Genomic DNA, 21429 nt, shown 5'->3' with positions numbered 1-21429 from the left:
GAAAAGAGCATTGAAAAATAAGTAAAATACAGCCTAAATTACGGAAATATAAAAGGGTGAAAAACACATAGTTCAAGAAGCCCTAAAACGCTAAGCAGCAAATATACATATACTAGGAAAACCTGCTGAAAATCAAAGACAAGTTGGAAATTTAAAAATTAATGCAGGGTAGTTGGATTGCCTCAAAAAAGTAACAACTGCATTGAAATCTGATATCTTACAAGGAACAATGGAAGCTAGCATCAATATAATGATATTTTTCTTAGTAAAGAAAATACTTGCTAGTCCAGATTCTCTACCATAGAATGTATTATTCAAACAGAATAAAATGTAAAAGGCTTTTCAGACAAAGATAAAGTGAGATACTTCATCAATAGCACATCTGTACTTATGGAAATACAAAAGGCAGAGAGAAAATTATTCCAGATGGTTGAGAGATTTGAAATTAAAAGAGAGTCATTTAAAATAGAAAATGTCAGTAAATATACCTACCACTGACTGCATAAAATAGCAATGTCTTATGTAATGTTCTTTATCTATCTAATAAAATTGATCATTATAACATATGAGTAGGAAGGAAATTTATGTTGTTCTAGTATCCTTTACTTGTCTGGGAAGAGTGTAAAACTACAGTAACATTGTATTTTCTTGTATATCAAGAATATAAGCTTGTTCACTTTTGCTCCTCTCCCACTACTATAATACCTGGAAACAATACATACAGTGACTGATGGCAATTTATTTTATTTATTTATTTTTTTGAGTCAAGGAGTTGAGTACCTGAGATATGTGAGGACAACACTTTTCTCTTTAGAGAATTTGCCAATTCTCATACAGGGGAATAGAGATTGAATGGAAAACAGTAGTTTGGGTATTGTAAAAGTAAAGTTGGAAAACTGTATAATAGTTTATACTAATGCTAAATATATGATTTCCTTATGACCCATTCGATTGCATTGGAATCTGATTTCCTTATGAGGAATAATGGTACCCACTGTTGGGAGACAGAGATTGGAATTTAGGGCTGCAAAGAAGCCTAGCACATGAGGGAGGGGAGAAAATTGCAGGAATATAAGATCTTAATTGTACATGAACTTGTTCTTCAGGATGTTTGTTATTTTTCCAATTTATATTTTTAGTAGGAACACCCACAAAACAACTAGAAAGCATGGGAAACAAATGGGAAGCTAAACATGCATGCTATGATCTTCCAATTCCTGGAACTGATAGTCTGGTCCAAAAGTATCTGGAAAACATCTGGTCACTTCAGAGAGCTTGGGCCTTTTGGGAACTTTTCCAGTGTTGTGGCATGGTGTCAACTGGCCATTATGGCCATTATCTCTTTATGCAGTGTTGTTGGCAGGTTTCAAAGTGCCTTTACCCCTGTAGCGTTTGCATTCTATCATTTTTGCTCCCCTAGCCAAATTGCTGCTCATCTAGTCCTTAAGCAGTCTCATTACATCTCAGTGCCCCAGCTATTTTTATAAAAGTGGCTATCTATCCAAACTATGCTTTAGAATCACCAGGAGACTTTCCAAAAAACTCTCAGACTTTGTATTCATACATGACTAATTGAATCAGACTATCCAATATTGAATATTGATATTGAATCAAATATCCAATTATATTTATATATTTACTTCACTAGTTTGTAAAGAAATCTTAAGTTATTTAGACAGTTTTTGTCATTATTATTTTTTTATTGTTATTTTTATTGTATTATTTAGTGTTATTTAGACAGTCATTTTGTTATTTGTCAGGTGTATGGGAGGATAATATTACAAATCACTAGAGGGAGGAATTATAATATTGTAAGTTTCTTACACTTCATATTACATGGTATAATATTACTTAAAGGCAGATTAAGATTTGCTAAAAATATAATTTGAAAAATAAACCAATATAAGATATTGAATGAAAATTCTCAATGAATCAAATCATAGTTGGAAAACTTGGAGAAAGGAAGCACCAAAAGTATATTAAGTTTAAAGCAAAATGTTATATTTTAATATAGTCTTATGAATGATTATATTTAATATAAACAATCTAAGCATACCAATTAAGTGATTGCAGAGACTGTAGACTCAATTACATGCTATCTGGGAAAAACACAGCTTAAATAAAAACACACTGATACATAAAATTTAAAAAGATGAAAAAGGTAGACTATACTAAAACTGTTCAAAAGAAAACTGGAGTAGTTTTATTAGTATGAGTAATAATAGAATTAAAAACAAGGAACTATTATTAGGGATAAAAGAGACATTACATAATGACAAAGTAGTCATTTCACCAAAAATACAAAATAAAGCTAAATATGTATTCATTTAGATAAAAAGCTTCAAAAATGGAGCAAAAGTGGAAATGACTAAGGCACAACGTAGATAAATCCAAAATTATAGTTGGATATTTCAACACTAATATCACTATAACCAATGGAATGAGTAGGCAAACAATCAGTAAAGGTAAAGAAAATATGAAAAACACTATCAACTAACTTTACTTAATGACATTTATGGAATGCTACAACTAATGACCGCAGAATCCATAAATACTTTTTAAGTGCCCACAAAACTATTCACAAACATAGACCATACACTGGTCTATTGAACAAATATCAAAAGTTTAAAATAACTGATACTATAGAGAGCACGTATTTTGACCGTAATAGAATAGAACTGAAAACCAATCAGTAAAAAATATTTTTAACATAACAAAATATTTTGAAAATAATGAAACACTTGTATGGATCTAAAAGTCCAAAAGTTGTGGATGCCACTAAATCCATTTTTTAGAGAAAAATACACACACACACACACACACACACACACACATGTACGAAGGGGGAAAAAAAACCTATAAAATTAATGTTTTAAGCTTTTAATTTAACAAACTAGAAAAGAAAACCAGAAAATGCAAAACAAGAAGGACAAAGGAAATAATACAAATGAGAGTAAGAATAAATAAAATCAAAAATAGAAAAACAGTAGAGAAAATAAAAAGCCCAAATTATATTTAGTTGTAAAGATCAATAAAATTGATAAACTTCTAGAGGTTGACCCAAGAGACAAAAAGAGAAGAACAGAGTCATGAAGTGGGGGTGGGGGAAGGGGCTGGGGGGAGAAGGAGAGAGAGGGAGGGAGGAGGGGGAGGGGGAGGAAGAGGAGACAAATCACCAGTATCAAGAATGAAAGAAGGGATATCACTACAGACCCCACTGATACTTAGAACGAAACTAAGTAAATACCTCAAACAACACTGCATACATATAATTTATTTGTCTTTATTCATTGACTCGGAGTCAGAATGCTGATTATTTATTTTATACAGTTATCCCCTTGACACACAGACATACAGAGATTTTGTGTATGTTCCTTTCTTGAGAAGTGTCTTTTCACAATTCTGCTAAATGAGCAGTGCTGCATATAATCTGAGACTAACTTGCAATAAGTCCTGACATAATTTCGTAGGGTATATTAAATAGCAACCATGTTAGGATGGAATTAAAGATGGAGTTTTGAGAATATGAGTAACCATCAAGAGAGTCTAAAGATCTGCTCACAGAGGTGCAATTTAGGAGCAGCAGGTAAGAAAGACAGGGAAAGGCCATTTGAGACAAGAGCCCATAATTATGAAAGACGCTTGCTTGATTTGAATATTTATATGAGACATGAATAAAGAACAGAAACCTCATGTGGGTGATGATATAAGTAATTTAAGTAAGTGGTTTGGCTATATTCATAATTTTGAAGAATTACGAGGGACAGTTAAATGGTTTTTGAGATATGCAAATATGGTAGGCAGAATAATGGCTCCAATCACAGGAATCTATGAATATGTAAAGGTACATGGCAAAAGGGAATTGGGGTTGTAGATGTAATTAAGATTGCTAATCAGCTGACTTTAAAATAGAGAGATTAGGATGATTCCGGTGGGCTGACTGTAATTACAAGTATCCTTAAAGTAGAAGAGAAAGAGTCAGAATTAGAGAAGTGATGGTGGAAGCAAGATTAGAGTGACGCAATGTGAGAAAACTTGATCAGTGTTTCTGGCCTTGAAAATGAGGGAGGAGCCATGAGTCTAGGAATGTGGGTGGTCTCTAGCAGCTAGAAAAGAAAATGGATTGCTTCCTAAAGCTTTCTAAAGGGAACATAACTCAGCTGATTCCTTGATATTAGACCAGTAAAACCAATTTTGGACTTCAGATCTATAGAACCATAACAGAGGAGTCTGGCACTGGTTAAAAATCTATGTGTGATTTTTCCAGGACTGACTGTAAGCAATTAGAAAGGTTTTACTGGGCAGGCCTCTCAGGGAAAGCTGCCCTCCTCTCAGCAGACTTTGTGCACAGCCAGTGCTTTGCAGTGAAGGACTCAGGCCCTTTTGGTTGGTTATGCTCTTTCGTGTATTTGCATTCCTAGTTCAATTGCCTTCATTCCTAGGTCTCTTTATTTGAGACCTTGAGCAAAGATCCTCTTCAGTACCTCTACGAAAGCCTTCTAAAGTTGGGGAGGTGGCAGAAATCTTGAAGATGTTTTATCCCACCTGAACTTGGTACCCAGTACTTTTCTACTTCTAGCCTCTCCTGACCCCAGAGTCCATAAAACAGCTGAACCCTTTTGTTCAGGGCTCCTTCAACAGTGAGATGACCCCCATATCTGCACTGATTGTTCTAACTCTCCACTGGTACAAAATTCCATAGAGAAAATGGGACAGGAAGTTTCTCCAGTTTTAGCCTTTTGCTTATACCAGCACAATAAGAGAGTAAAGGCTTAACTCTTTCATTTTTGGTTCATTGCTTTAATCAGCTACTCCAACACCTAGCAGCTTGGCTCTCTCTTCCAGCTCAGTTGAGCTCCTGATACTAAGTAATATATTTGTGTTGTTTTAAGGTATTAAGCTTGTGGTAATTTGTTACAGTGGCAGTAGAAAATTGATACAATAACTGAATAAGACTTTATCATTATTCAATTAGAAACTGTATCATTTAAATATATGTAACTTGCTTTTATTAAGAGAAACATTTTAAATAATCCCTAGATGCTTAAACACATTTGAATATACTCTTGATCAGGTATCATGTTTTCCCAGTAATAGAAATCTTTAAAGATAGCTTAAACAAGGAATTTTAGGAAGGACAAGTTCCTCATTGGCAGCATGAATGACTATGAGTAATGTCTCTCTAATAACATAATCATAGTTAGTGAAAAGTATTTAAGAAGAGCTATTTAAAGTGTCTGGAGATTATCCTAAGGAATTACAGTAAATGGAAAAAAAAAACATTAAATCAAGAAAATATATTAAATCTTGGGGAAAAAATGAGGGTCTGTGGTATTTGTTCCATGACCCTTTCTCACCCTACCATTTCAGTGACAGAAGCTTAACTCTGGGCAGAGGTGTCCAAGAAGATGGGTTTTTTTTTCCCCTTCCAGCTGCCAGTTAAAGCTTATTGTCTCTCTGGGAGGGACAGGCTAGCAGCATTTCTATTACCATCAGCTTCACGTTGCAAAAGCTCTCTTCCAGGCAAGAGTATAGCTGAAAAATTGCTTCTTCCACTAACCACCCAATAGTAAGGCAGAATCTCTGCCTCAGGCACGGCAGGAAGAATAGTGTATATTTAATCAGCCATTGCCCAGACTGCTTGTAAAGTAGAGGTTCTATGCTGGGAAAGACTACCCAGGAAGACCAGAGGCTAATATCCCTGCACAGTTCTCTACTTGTAAAGCTGGAGTGTCAATCTGTGAGAGAACCAGAGAAAGAGACAACTAAGAAAAGCTCTTCTGGGGTCTAAACCTTTTAAATGTTGAAAGACAAAGACAAAAAAAAAAAAAAAAAAAAAAAAAAAAAATTTTGAAAGCAGCAAGAGAAATACCCTCATTATATATAAAAGAACCCTGATAAAATTAACAGCTGATTTGTCATCAGAAACAATGAAGGCTAAAAGGTTGTAGGATGACATATTCAAAGTGCTCAAAGAAGAAAACCTATCAATTATCTTTCAAAAATGAAGGCCAAGACATTTCCAAACATACTAATACTGAGAGAATTCATTTCTTGCACATGGCCTTACAGGAAATACTAAAAGATGTTCTTTGGGCTGAAAGCAGGTGACTCAGACAGTAATTTGAATGCACACACACACACACACACCCCTTAAATGTAATCACGTAAATATACAAGACAGTAGAATTTTATATTTCTTCTCCTTTCTTCTTTAAACTGATTTATTAAAAAAAATAAATTTAAAAATAAGTATATAATTTTACTGTAGAATGTGTAACACATAGAAAATAAATATATTTAACAATAATAGCATAAAGGCAGTGGTTGGAAGCAAAGCTGCACTGGAGTAAGGTAAGGAAATGACACTAGGCAGTAACTCAAATTCACAGCAACAAATGAAGAGAACCAGAAATGGTAATTAAGAAGGTTAATATGCCAAATTCTGTCTATATACACGTGATCTTCTTTCTTTGATCATCTTTAAAAGACATAAAATTATATAAAGTAATATTTCCAAAATGTATTTCTGGTTTATAACATATAAAAATGCACCACATATAGAATTAATAGCACAAAAGGTGGGCAGGGGTAATAAAGCTATATCGGAGAAATGCTTTTTTGTTCACCGGAAATAAGCTCTTTTAAATCTAAAGTAGATTCAGATAAGTTAAAATGCATATGTTAAGCCCCAGAACCATCATTAGGAAAATAAATAAGATTAATATAGTTTAAAAAAATCTTTAAAGGATTTAAAAATGATATATTAGAAAATACTCATTTAAAGCAAAAAGAGAACAGTAAAGTTAAAGGAAAAAAAAGACATGATACATAGAGACAAAATGTAAAAGGGCAAATGTAACTACAACCATATAAACAATATCCTTAAATGTGTATTGATTAGTATATCCATTTAAAAGGCAGAGATTGTCCTCCTATATAAAAAACCAAGATCCTCCTGTATGCTGTCAACAGCAGACACACTTTAGATTCAACATATGAAAAGTCTGAAATTTAAAAAAAAAATGGAAAAATATATCATGCAAACAGCAACCTTAAAAAAGATGGAATGGTTATATTGCTATCAAAGTAAATTCAAAACAAAAAAGTTATTAGAGATAAAGGGGATCATTAAAAATGGTAACAGAGACAATCCATCAAAAAGATATACTAATTACAAAAATATATACACATAACAACAAAGCCCCTAAATATATGAAGTAAAAATTAAGGGAAATACATAATATAGCAGAATTGAGGGAGATAGACAACACAACAATAATAGTTTCAATTTCCAATTTTCAATAGTTGATTGGACAACTAGGTAGAAGATCAATAAAGAAGTAAAATACCTTAACAACACTATAAACTATAATTATAAACTAGACCAGACATCAATAAAACATTCCACCCTAAAACAGCAGAAGATAGATTGCTTTCAAGTACACATGGAACACAATCCAGAATAACCCAAATCCTAGGCCATAAAACAAGTTTCAATTAATTTGAAGAGCATGGAACAATGCAATGCATATTCTCACACCACAATGGAATAAAATTAGAAATGAATAACAGAAAAGAAATTAAAAATCAAAACTATGTGATAATAATATAGCAATACATTCCTAAACAACCAATAGGTCAATGAAGAAATCACAAGAGAAAATCTGAAAATACTGAGGTGAAAAACAAACACACAAATACCAAAACTTGTGGAACACAACTAAATCAGAGCTTAGAGGAAATGTACAGTTGTAAGTGCATATGTTAAAAAAGAAGGCCTTGAATCAAATACTCTACCTTATAGGTGTCCTGCAGATTGAACTATTAGAATGATTTACAAAATGTGAAACATTTGAATTAGATATGAAAAGTCAGGACGCTATTATAACTCCATTATTATCAACAGTATATGAAGTTACCTATTTGAGATGTTATAATTTTAAATAATTAAGGCAAAGTCTTCACTCTTTTTCTTCCAATATAGTTTACTCAATCTATTACTAGAAATTATTAAATTTCAACATATAATTCAGTTCTTATAAATTCCTCCTCAAAAATACTTATCTGAAACATCAAAGTGAAGCAAAAGCTATTTCCCACCTGTAATTTTAAGTATGTGGAATAAGTTGCATTTTCAAAATATACATTTCAGAAAACTCACAATTCCTTTTCTATATAAGCCGAGAACAGAAGCAAATCTGAAGGAGACAGATTTGTTGGTTCACAACCTGGGGAACTGGGGTGAAATTCGAAACTGGCCCCCTTATGTGGAGGGCAAGGAGAGACGGAAGAAAGGGGCAGGTCACCTCAGATTGGTAGGTGGCGCTTTTAAGTTTTAATAATCAAGGGAACGTACATATGAGACTTGTCTTTGGCTGCCACTAGACGAGTAGACTTCCGTTCCCGCCAACCAGAAGCTTAGGCCTTTACAAAGAGGCCTTAATGGGGTTGCGTCACCTGTCTGTCCAGCGCAGACGCCTCAACAGCGCGTGGCACGCTCTCACTCTCCAGGCTGAGCCTTTGGCACCACTGCGGCTGCGCTGCGGGAACAGTGGGTGGAGCGTAGTTGCCGAGGACCAGGATGTGGGGAAGGCGCCTGCGCTAGCCCGATGGTGGCGTCGCGGAATTGCCTGGGACCACCTCTCCGTGCAACCAGCCCTTATGTCCTCTGCATGACCTCCTCCAGCTGCATTTTAGGTAAGTGAATATTATTCCTCTACGTCCATCATTCTAGCTATGTTTATAAGTAATAATTTTGTTTTGAAATTCTGTGGAAAAGAAACTAAAGAAAGAGGCTGTTTCCTCAGGGAAGAAATAAAATGTCTTTTCTGGGTTTTTGTAGGAATTTTTTAGTAAACCACTGAATGATAAAAACATATTTTCAAACTTGAAAATTGTACTATGCTTCAAGAACATGTGTCTGCTTAAATGACATTTTAGCAGCAAAAACACTTTGAAAATACATATTCGGATTTAATAATCATTACGGATGGGGCTTTCTTTTAAAACTAAAGGTCATTCTTTTTTTTTTTTTTTAATCTTTGTTTATTTATTTATTTTTGGCTGCGTTGGGTCCTCATTGCTGCACGCAGACTTTCTCTAGTTGCGGTGAGCGGTGGCTACTTTTCGTTGTGGTGCGCGGGCTGCTCATTGCGGTGGCTTCCCTTGTTGCAGAGCATGGGCTCTAGGCGCGCGGGCTTCAGTAGTTGTGGCACACGGGCTTAGTTGCTCCGCGGCATGTGGGATCTTCCCGGACCAGGGCTCAAACCCGTGTCCCCTGCATGGGCAGGTGGATCCTTAACCACTGCACCACAAGGGAAGTCCCAAAGGTCATTCTTTTTGGTATGACATAGAGACCAAAGTGTGTTTTGCTTTATCTTTCCTTAAGGTTATTTGATCGTTCCAGCTCCATTTTTTTTTTTTTTTTTGAAATGACTGGGCATCTCCTGTGATTTTTCTTTTTATGTCTTTGTCAAAAAATAATTGACGTGTATGTATGGATCTATTCCTGAACAGCCTATTGATTCTGTTTTTGCTCACATCAAAATCACACCCTGTTAGTTAATGTAGAGTGATAGTAACTTTTAAAATCTGGTAGAATAAATCCCCCAACTTGGATTCTTTTTCAAGATTGTCTAGGCTATCCTAAAGCAATTTTATTTATATATGAATTTTAAAATAATTCTGTAAACTTTCACAAATATAAGGCTGTTGAAGCTGTTTGGGATTGTGTTGAATCAGTATAACAATTTTTGGAGAATTGACATCTTAAAGAATTAGTTGCCGATCAAGAAATATAGAAAACTGTGTTTGTCTTTTAAATTTCTGTCAGCAACATGATCTGAACATAGTTGACTCTTCTTTGATAATCTATATATTTACACTATTTTAAATGAAATTTTAAATGAAATTTTCAATTTTATGTTGCAGTATATTGAAATATAATTGATTTTTATGTATTGATTTCATATCTAGCAATTTAATTTAATTCACTTATGATTACTAATAGTTCATTTTATAGGTACTTTTGGATTTTACCTATAATCATGTCAATTGCACAAAATCTTTGTGTCTTTTAAATCTTTATTTTGTATTATTACACTAGTTAGGAATTCCCTCATAATAATGAACCAAAGAATGAACAAAAATGCATCTTTTTCTTTTGTTTCTAAGGAGAACAAGTTTGATAGTTAACCATTAATTATAAGATGCCAATAGGTTATTTGTAATTAGTTTTTATACCTTTGGAAAGATTTACTTCTGATTCTAAATTTCTGGGCATTTTATCATAGGGTGTATTGAAATATATCTCATTATTTTTTCTTTATTTTGATGTCTATTTGGATTTTTTCTTTTATTCTGTTAATATGGTTTTTAGCAAATGATAAAACAATTTGCATTCTTAAAGTACACTACACTTGCCACAGTCCTTACTGATCATGTTTTGTTCTATCACTATCTAAAAGAAGAAGTGTGTTAAAATATCTGATTATGTTTGTGGTTTATCTGTTTCTCTTACTCTCATGTTCCCTTTTAAAAATAAGTTTGGAATTCATATTATTAGTATGTTTCCCGTTGATTGGCCTTTTTTCATCTTTATGAAATGTCTCTTTGTGTCTCTAATACTTCTTGCATTTAAATCTCCTTTGTATGATATTAGTATAGACATTTACATTTTCTTTTTGTTTAGGGTTTTCAGCTTTTTACTTTCGAACTAGTCATGTCTTTATTTTTAAAGTATGTATGCTTTGAATTTGAATGTATTGTGTTTTTTATCTAGTATAACAAACTTTAGCTTTTAATTAAAGGATTAAGTCCTTTCTTAATGAGTATAAATTACTAAAATAGTTGGGTTAAATCTACCATTTCCTATTTTTCTTCTTTTCTGTCCCATCTATTCTTTGCCATTGTAGTCCTCATTTCTTAACTTCTTTGATTATTGTATACTTTTTCCCTTTAATTTTTACTGTCCACACCTTATATAAATATTTTATTGGTTATTCTAGAGACTACATCTTTCACTTATTATAACTGAACTTAACATAGTTTAACTCCACTTTTCCCATTCCCTCTTTTCTATTATTTTGTCATTAAATTTTACTTATATATATTTTAAAAAATCCTACAAGATGTTGTTATAATTGCTGCTACAAACCGTCACTATATTTTTATATTTAATTATCTGTTTGCTTATTTTAGTACATTTCATTATTTCTTACAATCCTGTGCTTCCATCTGGAATTAATGAATTTATCCTGAAGAATTTCCTATACCTTCTTTTGTAATTGAAACCTGTTGGCAAAAAAAAAAAAAAAAAAAAAATTCTGCTTTTTCTTTTTGTTTATTAATGTCTTCATTCACTGTCACTTTTGAGAGCTATTTTGGTAGGTAAAGAATTCTAGGTTGGTAAATGTACAGGTGTTGTTGCTACTGTTATTGATATTGTCATTTTTAATATTTTAAAGACATCATTCCATTGTCTACCGCCTTCAGATTTTCTGTAAGGAAACCATTAGTCTTTCTGTTGCTGCTTTGAAATTATTGCGTCTGTTAATTTGGCGAGTTTTAAGGTTTTCTTCTGGTATTGGCTTTTCAGCATTCTGACTATGATGTGCCTAGATGTGATTTAGTTTGTATTTATCCTACTTGATTTTTACGAAGCTTCTTGAATTTATTGGTCACGATATTCATAATTTTGGGAGCATTCTGAGTCATTAACTCTTCAAATACTGTTTCTGTGCCATTTTCTTTATCATCTTCTCCTGAAATGCCAATACACATATTTTAGACCATTTAATTGTACATATTATTTGCATATTGACATGATATTACCATAATTGAAAACAAAACCTTTATGAACAGGCACCTACTGGGGGACTGGCTGAAATGGAGAATATTTTTAGAGAAAATGTGTATAAAACATTCCAGAGGTCACAGTAAGGTTGCATTTATGAAACTGAGCAGCAGATGAATGTCTAGGAGAAACGTTGGTCAAGGGAGAACAGGAAATATAAAAACAGGGAAGCAAAGAAAATTTTATACTCATGAAAGTATTTAAAAGTCTAGGTACCCAGACATATGAGAAAATAAAAATAACTTTTATTAGGTAATTTAAAATTATAAATGTTAAAAAATAATCAGGAAATCAGAGTAAATGTTTATGACAAGAGAATACAGACAAAGCATCCAATCTAAGCAGACAGTGGATCACCATATTCCAGATACCATCAGTGTGGTCTTAAACATCTCTCACTGGGGTAGAGCAAGTTCTTAGGAGTTTTCATGGCACCACGCAAATGTGGGAGCAGGACAGTGGACATGTATATCATAAAAAGGATGGGAAGAAAATAACTGTAGATTATGATAACTCAGGTTTCCTTTTACGAGTTTCTTTAGCACAATGCTAAGGAAGGTGAGAAAAAAAAGTATAGGTAATTAGAAAAATTGAAGTTGAGGATATTTACCTTTTCACAGTGGTATATTGCACACTTTTAAACTATGAAGACTCCTTCACATCTAGATCTTTAGAGGAAAAATTTCTTAGTACCTAAAAATGGTTTATTTTTCCTTTTCATATATATTCAATTAAATGGTCTATGCTGCACACTTTAAAAAACAGCTTTAAGGAGTACATGAAAATGTATTTTGTGATTCTTAAACCTTTGTAAAAAAGTTGATATTTTAAGTCAATTCATGAATTATCTCAAGATGAGTTTCTAATTGTGTCATTATTTAAATGCAGTTTTTCATGTAAGTGTGTTATTCTCTTACATCAAAGGCATTAACCAAAATCTTAGTTATTTTGAGAAATTACTTTGACATAAGTTTTATCTAGTTCATATAGTGTTGTATGAGGCATATGGGAGGTTATAAACAGAGGAGAGTTCCTTACTCTGACTTTTCCATAATTGTTGCTTGTCAACACTAGCATCTGTAGCATGTACTGATTGAAAATATTTTTTTTCCAAAGAAAAGTAAAGTAACAAATCCCACAAGATCAGCAATGTCTATTGAGAATATTACTATTTTAACATTTAAATTTACCCCCAATACAAATATATTCTATAACTGCAGCTCACCACAGCATTTTATGAATATCTTTCTATTGAAACCACACACCATTTCCCTAATCAAATTTTAACCGAATATTGCCTATAAAATGATATATTCTTTCACTAGGTTGGCATTCAAATTCATCACATTCTGTACTGTCTTCTCATACAACCTATTCTAGTGCCAAACAGATCTTCACTGGGACTAAAATTCAATGTACAATTTAATGTCTGCACTAACTTGTGCATGAGCTTTAATTTCTCTGACTCTATTTGTTCAAATTTAAAGTAAGGATAATATTGGTGTCTATCAGAATTGGGAGCTTTGTAAAAATATCCATCTTTGTGTATTAAATGAACCTTTTCATTGCTCATAGAAATCTGTATTTTTTGGCTAAAATACCTTTTCTTGTACTAGTTTGTGTACCTGTAACAACTTTTACTTTTAGTACTTCTACTCATTTTTCTAAATCAAATACCACCAACAACCAAAAAGCTCCCATGTTTTGTATTCTAAGGAGAAAGGACTCTTTTACTCTTTTATTACTCCATGATAATATCATAAATCAATATAGAGCTGCCAGTTAGCTAGGGTCAGTCCCAGGTTATGCCTGTCGTACCAGTGTAGTTGTCAATTGCATCTCCTGTTTTCACAGAAGTGTACAAGTAAGATGAGTAATAATACAGTGTCACATTTTGTATGACTCCAGCACTACCTGCTATGTTCTGCTTTGGTTAAGAGTTATAGTATGCTTATTTTGACTTTAATTAAATTGACAGTTGAGGCTAAGTCTTCCCATTGGTACCTTTTTTTCCCTTAAGTCTCTGCATACTGCCTTGGACATAGATGTGACAAATAGATATTTACTGAAGTGTGTTTTGATTTTGATATCATAATTGGCATTATTTGGCTTCATTCAAAATATTTGAAATATTTTTGTGAATGCTTTCTTACATATGAGGTTGGAATCTCCATATCACAAAGCTCTCTTCCTGTACTTAAATTGTTTAAACAGTTTGTATGAATGAGTGCCATAATAATAAAAAGTTCATGAATTAAAAGAGATAATAATATACAATTTAAGATAAATTATTTACAAATGTTTATCATCTTTACATGTTTTAGGAACTCTACTAGATTCAGCAGATACAGAAGTAAATTAAAAGAAAAATATAAGCCTCTGCTTCCTTGATCTTAAAGTGAGGTAGATTGGTAATTGAGAAATTAAATAGAAAAATTGTAAATTGAAATAAATATAAATAATAGTAACTGTAAGTGATTTAGTTAAATTTACATAATTGCTACACTGGAATAGAATGTCAAATCATTAAACTTGAGAAGGTTTCCCTGAATTAAGGATTATTTGCTAAGATCTGAAGGAACAGGCTTCTAATTCTGTTAACATGTTGACTTATATATGTTGGAAAATTCTCCCAGTGGGGAAAAATACAGAAGCTTCTTAGAATATAAATGGAAATATGTATTTGCAAATATACTGATTTTTGTTAAGATAATAAGGAGTAATCAGAAGCAAAAAATAAATACAGTAGTAAAGAGGTTTAGCATGTTAGAATCAAATAACTGCTTTAACAAACCCCAAATCTCAGAGACTTAAGACATTAGAAGTTCATTTTTTTTCTGTAAAACAGTTCAATGTAAGTGTTTGGTGATGAATTCCATGTAGTAATTCTAAAAGTCATGCTCCTTACATATGGACACTCACTAAGGACTAGGAGTTCATTGCTTACATTTTCAGTTTATAATCAGTTACCTTTTGCAGCTCTGCTGGCACAAAAATTCTGCCCTCTGTTCTATGTTATTTTGGCTTGTAAAAAGAGCATATCTTCCTGATCTTAACAGTTTTGTATATAATATGTTGCTAAGTGCAGCTATTTGCCACCAATATCCTTCAAACATACCATTTGCAAGTTCTTCTAGAGCTTTAAATTAGTAGGCATGTAGTCTACATTGCAACTTCTAAGTTATCTCAGACAGCATTGTTTAGCATGGGTATACTGCAGGTTATGCTGTAGAATCAAACCACTTCATATCACAGTGGAATGAGACAAAAATGTTTATATTTCACTGATAGTACATGTCAAATTACTGTGTGGCTTGTGAGTTCTGCTTTGTAACATCTTTACTCTGAAATCAAAGTTGATAGTATAGCTACTACCAGGAAGATTGCCAGTCATTGTGGTTGAAAAAAAAAGAGAACTTTGAAGGATCTAACACCATCTAATTAATGCTCTAGTCCTGAAGTGTTATGTCACTTTCACTTGTAGCTTATTGGACGAGGTTAATTCAGGACCTCATACAACCACAAAGAGACCAGAAGGTGTAACATACATGTGTAGAAAAAGAATGAGACAGAAATATTGGGGATCAACAATAATGACTACTACAATAGATCTGTATTTGTTTGTTCTAACTTTATGACGTATGTGTTCTATGAAGCCTCTACCAATGTGTTCTGTGAACCTTAGCAGTTGTCACCTGACATTAAGGCATTCCCACATTGATTATTACAACACTGCAAATGGCCAATTTATGGATTAGATAAGTAATGCTAGTATCATAAGACTTAAACCTAAAACATCAGTGACTTAACACAAGAAAGTTTACTTCTTATTTATGAAAAGTTAAATTGATGATATTGGAGGCTCTGCTTTAGGTGATGATTCAGGGATTCACTCTCTTAGAGTCTTGTGGATCTGCCATTGTGAACACATGGACGCTGACCCAGGAGACAGAAAAAAATAATTAAATGACTGTGTGAGAGATTTTTAAGGTCTAGATCTGGAAGTTTCTTGTGTCACTTCTGCACATGTTCCGTTGTCCAGCACTTAGTCACACCACCACACCTAAATAAATATACATGAGCCAAGATAATGTGGATCCTGGTTGATCAATAATATACCAGTAACATTCTTATGCTATATAAAATATTCGGTGCAGTATTATCTAATTCAATCCTAGCAGCTTCCACCCTCAGGATATCAGCTAGACTCTAGTAAATTTAGACATCTCTTTTGAAGTCTGTGCTGGAAAATAATTCAGAAAATAATATCTTCCCATATTAGGGAATCTAATAGGGGGTGCTTTAATAAAAGTAGACTCATAAAGAGAGACATCTTCATTGTAAAACTGAGGAAAAAATAAACCCATTTTGAAAAAGTTGTCTTAAAAGAATCTTTCCTGTCCTGACTCTCTTATTGAGTAGAAGGGGGAAAAAAAAATCTGTATTTAATTTGTAGACAAGACAACTCTTATAAAATAGCATGGATGAAATTACATTTTCTTTTGTGAACTATTTAAAAATGAAATTCACTTTGCTGATGTGGCACCCCAGGCAGGAGCAACTCCATTTGGGCCTAGATATTTTTTTCAACAATTCTGTTTCTCAAGAACATTGTGTTTGTATATGTGCAATTACATAATGAAAAATCATCTCGATGTAGCTATGATTTATTCCTTTTTTCCTGAATGTATAGTATAATCAATAAGTGTATTTAAAGCATTAGTGTTGATCATGGTATCACACTGTCAGAAGTTCCTGGGGACAAGTAGAGGTCAAATCACACAGCATTTCATGAGGCAAATATTAAAGATTTTTGTTTATGTCTAAGAGAACTGAATAACCATTTAAATGTTTTAATAAAGGGCTCGGTCTCATCATCACACTTGCACTTTAGAATTCCCAATGCAGAAATGGGGAATAAAGTAGAAAAGGAAAAATGGATTTGGGGGAATAACTAACTAATATTCCAGAAGATACATGATGGTAACTTGTAACTTGAAATACTTTGTGTGTGTGGTTAGGGAGAGGCAGGGAAAGGCGGTGGGGGGCGGGGGAGGGAAGAGAAGATATTATCAAGAGCGATGGTTAGATTTAATAGATATAGTTTAGGTTATACCAATAGGGTTTGATGCTGAGATTGATTTCTTTGTTAGAGAAGGAGAGAAAGGTTCAAATAATATCTCCACAAGTTTCTATCTTGTGTAACAGAATAATCGGAAATGTCTTTTATTAATGGATAACAGTACAAGATGTTTTCATAGGGGAATGTAAACTTTCTTGTTATGCTTTAGAATGTTGAGTGTGAAATGTTTTAAAGACATTCAAATAAAGATACCAAACAGGCATCTTCCATCAGGAGCTCTGAGGAGAGATCCGAAACCGTATACATTTGTAAGTTTTCTGTCTGTAAGTGGATTTTGAAACCAAGGATACGGTTAAGTTCTTCCAGGGAGGATATAGATTGAGAAGAGAAGTCTTCCTAGGTCCAAACCTGGAGTGACTCAACTTAAAATAGTATTTCAGTTGAAATACTCTGCAGAGGAGACTGTGAATGAGGGTTCAGTGAGGTAGAAAGAAAATCATGAGAATATTGTGAAAGAGAAGACAGAGCAAATGGGAGTTCAAGAATGGAAGGGGAAGGAGCAACACTCTGGGGTAGAATGAAGGTTGGTTTTAGTGACACAGGGGCCATGGTTTGATTCAGCAGTAGGACTGTTCTGATCATTGAGACAGAAAGCAGTGTAGTCAGTTGCAAGTCATATAGATGACAGAATCAAAACAATAAAAATAGGCAAATATTTTGAGAACATTGGTTGTGAAGGAAGGATTACTTCAGATTGTGAACAGGAGGAAGAAGTGCGATACACAGAATTTTGCTGTCATTGTTGCTGTGGCTGCTGCTTTTGTTGTTGCTACTGATAGTTGGAATGATGAGATTTGAGGACATATTTTTAAAATGAGAAGAATGCAATTGTGTGATTCTGATTACATATTGAAGAGAAAGAGTAGATAATAGCAGTGGGAGAGAAGATAGCCAAAAAGACACAGATTGAGGCATTCTCTTTTCAGAGAGGAAGAGGTGCTCATCTGCTGTAGCAGGTGGTTGGACTCCAAATCAATGGGTTTTGCAACTGAAAAAAAAAATACATTGCTATCCAAATATGTGATTTTGGAATCAATTTTAAATATACCATTTTAATATGAAATTATGTTCAAGTTTATATTTTTAAGAATAAAGTGTGTATATTCAGATAGATAGTTTATACAATATGTATGTATGTTGCTCAAATTGTATTAAATGAATAAATTATCTTTAAAAAGTTTTTGCTGTACTTAGAGCAAGTCATATTACTTACATAATTTGTCAATTATAAGACACACTCCTCACAGTGCTCCACTTAAAAGTGTTATTGATATTAGCATTTACATACAACTTAGGCAATTCAGATTTTAGGAGTGAAATTCCTGGTAGTGAAATAATTATAATATCCAGGCTTTTAGTTCTTTTATTGAAAACAGATGTAAATATTTTACCCTTTATTATTTTAATAAGATGAAGTATATTATTCATTTTTTTTATTGGAGTATAGTTGTTTTACAATGTTGTGTTAGTTTCTGCTATACAGCGAAGCGAATCAGCTATATGTATACTTATATCCCCTCTTTTTTGGATTTCCTTCCCATTTAGGTCACCACAGAGCACTGAGTAGAGTTCCCTGTGCTATACAGCAGGTTCTCAGTATTTATCTGTTTATACATAGTAGTTTATATATGTCAATCCCAATCTCCCAATTCATCCCACCCCTCTTTTCCCCCCTTGGTGTCCATACGTTTGTTCTCTACATCTGTGTCCCTATTTCTGCTCCGCAAATAGGTTCATGCCTTCCCAATAGAGAATTCAAGCAATTAAAATACGTTCTGTTACATCCACAACATGAAACCAACTGAGTGAAGATTAGAAAAAGGTTGGGTTTTGGAGATACAAATAGAGCTGCTCTTTCAAGTACATTTATTTTTATGTAAATTAATACTTATTAAAATAAAATTTAATCCTAATACTCTTTTAGTTTAAAGAATATACTTCATCTTTGCAAATAGACAAAAATGGTGATTTTAGCCCAGTTTTCCTTAATAAGTGATGAATTTTTGAAATCTAGGATAGAGAGGTAGGACCTATTTATGCTTTCAAATAATTACCAGAAATGTGCAGAAATATGTAATAAAGTACAGAAATGCAGGGGAAGGGAGAGGACTCTAAAAGTTTAACCAAATTTAAAAAGCAGTACACATGAATCTAATAGTCTTTAATATACGTTACAATTTCACAGTGTACAAAATTTAAGATTCCAAGTACAGGCTTTAGAAGGCAACATGTTACTGTGATTTTATGATGCAAAACTGCTTATGCACTAATATGATACAAAATAATCACTTCTTCAGTTTAGATTATTTTTTATTGCAATGCTGAAAAAGTAAGTTGTAAATAAATGCCATCATCAATTAATTTTTAACCCCTCTAAAGCTCCTTCAATACACGTGATTTCTTTTAACAGTTAGGATCTTGAATATGATATTTAGTATTTGATTTGCTCTGTTTGAAATGTGTAAACACTAGCACTTCCAAGGAATTAATAGATTAACCAAGAGAAGTAAAACAATTTTATAAGATTTTTTTAATGTGTAAACTTAACCTCTATAAAAAATGGTGAATGAAAGAATTTAAACATTTATCTCCACCTATGATCAGCTTCCTAGGGTTACACATTTTCTGTACAGATATTATTTCAATTATAATGTAAAAAGAGAATTTAGAAAAAGTTGGCTTTTAGCTACAAATGGGAGAATTTTTTAGTTGTAAGTAAAGCAATACTATAAATAGACTAGAACAATTGTCCTATATTGGCTAGATAACTGAAAAGCTCACATACTGGGTCAACTTAATGTTGATCTACATTTGACAATATCAAAAAAAGACAGACTCTCTTATTCTGTAACCTGTTGTCTTGTAGTATATGTTCTATATTCTGAGGCTGGCTTTCCTTATGGTGGCAAAATTACTGGCAGCAGCCTCTGATGCTAGCACTTTCCATGTAGCTTCTGCAGAATGTGAAAGAAGATTCATTCTCAAGAGATGCAGTTAATTTCTCCTCATGTCTCATTCAACAAAACAGGCTTATTGCCCACTCTTTAGCCAGTCACTCTGGATAAGTGATGAGAAGTACTAATCAGACTAAGAAAATCAGGTTTTCCAAGAAATTCCAGAAAATGATGGTGCCAATTTACTAAAAAGCACCTGGGGTACTTCAAGGAAATGTGGATATCCAAACTAAACTTGTGGAACTGTTGCAAATGTAATTGAAGAATGTACCTGAGCCAAAACTGGCAAGTGCAGCATATTTACACTTGTAAATAATTACATGTTAATGTTTATCTATATTGCAGAAAAAAATAGAAAATATGAATTAAACTGAGGAAAAATTTTTCTATTTTCCAACTTTCAAAGTGATCTTATGATTATGGTTTATGTACAGACTCACATATGGACTCCTTATTGACAGTAACCAAGAGTTGGAAAGACAGTGAAAATAATATATGTTAAAAAAAAGTTTCAAGTGTTTGGGAAAATGTAGCTGAGCTCTGCTCAACATGTATCATTTTTATCAAAATGACATCAAAACTAAAATTTCAGGCTCTTTAAATGAGGTAAAGTTTATTTTTAATGAGATGAAATATAATGGGAAATTTTAATTTAGAAAGAAATTATGGAATTTTAATTAGAACCAAGCATATTATTACTGTAAATTGTCAATTTTCCTTTTCTTCTTAGTATTGGCTCTTAAATACATTGTGTGACTGAAATAAAAGTCTAAAAAAAGTAAAACATTTTTAATAGTTTTGATTAATTTCTTCAGAATAGTTTTACATGTGTGTAGCAGGAAATTCTACAAATCTAAATATAAACTCATCTTTTCATGAGAGGAAAAAATGTGCTAACATTACCCTTGGTATTTAAAATAATTTAGCCAATGCTACACTCACATATTTTAGTATTTATTTTAAATATCACCATGGAAATATTAATTTTGATATTTCCCTTATTATATTTAATCTCTTGGGGTATATCTGTTTTTTCTCAGCACTAGAAAACATACAGTTCACAAATAAGATTCATGTTTTTTAATTTTAAAGTTATCATCAGTGGTAAATACCAAGTTATGTCTCTTTACACCCCAAAATGGAGATACTCTGTTTTACATAGCAGTCTGAGGACTATGCTTGTAATGTTTTTGGCCTTCAAACTTTTAAAAATTTGCCAAGCATTATGACCTGAATCTTCCAGCAAACAAAAATACAATAAGGAAGAACTCAGTGTTTTTACACCAAGCCTCATATCCAATGACAAACATATATCTGAAACTCAAAGGTAAAGTTTTCTTAAATTTTACACACAATTTTTTTGTAAATTATTTTTAAATCATTGATTTAAGCAAAAATCACATTCCATATACACCTTCAATTTTCATATACACTTCGTGGTCTTAGTGCATCTTTTCCAACTACAGTGGTATGAA

General features: G+C 32.8%; 1 protein-coding gene across 3 annotated transcripts in view; it reads left to right on the top strand.

The window, feature by feature from the left end:
- LOC309627547 (bifunctional heparan sulfate N-deacetylase/N-sulfotransferase 4) overlaps positions 1-21429 on the top strand; it is an 865109-nt gene that overhangs the window by 55234 nt on the left and 788446 nt on the right. For all 3 annotated transcript variants that reach the window (XM_082389627.1, XM_082389626.1, XM_082389624.1), the window contains exon 2: positions 8515-8700. The gene's annotated coding sequence lies outside the window, so the exon portion shown is untranslated. The remainder of the gene's footprint in view (positions 1-8514; positions 8701-21429) is intronic.

This window comes from Balaenoptera borealis (genome assembly GCF_965194805.1).
Source record: "Balaenoptera borealis genome assembly, chromosome: 4".
NCBI lineage: Eukaryota > Metazoa > Chordata > Mammalia > Artiodactyla > Balaenopteridae > Balaenoptera > Balaenoptera borealis.
Note: the sequence above shows the minus strand (reverse complement) of the source record. Positions and strands in the feature narration are given on the sequence as shown.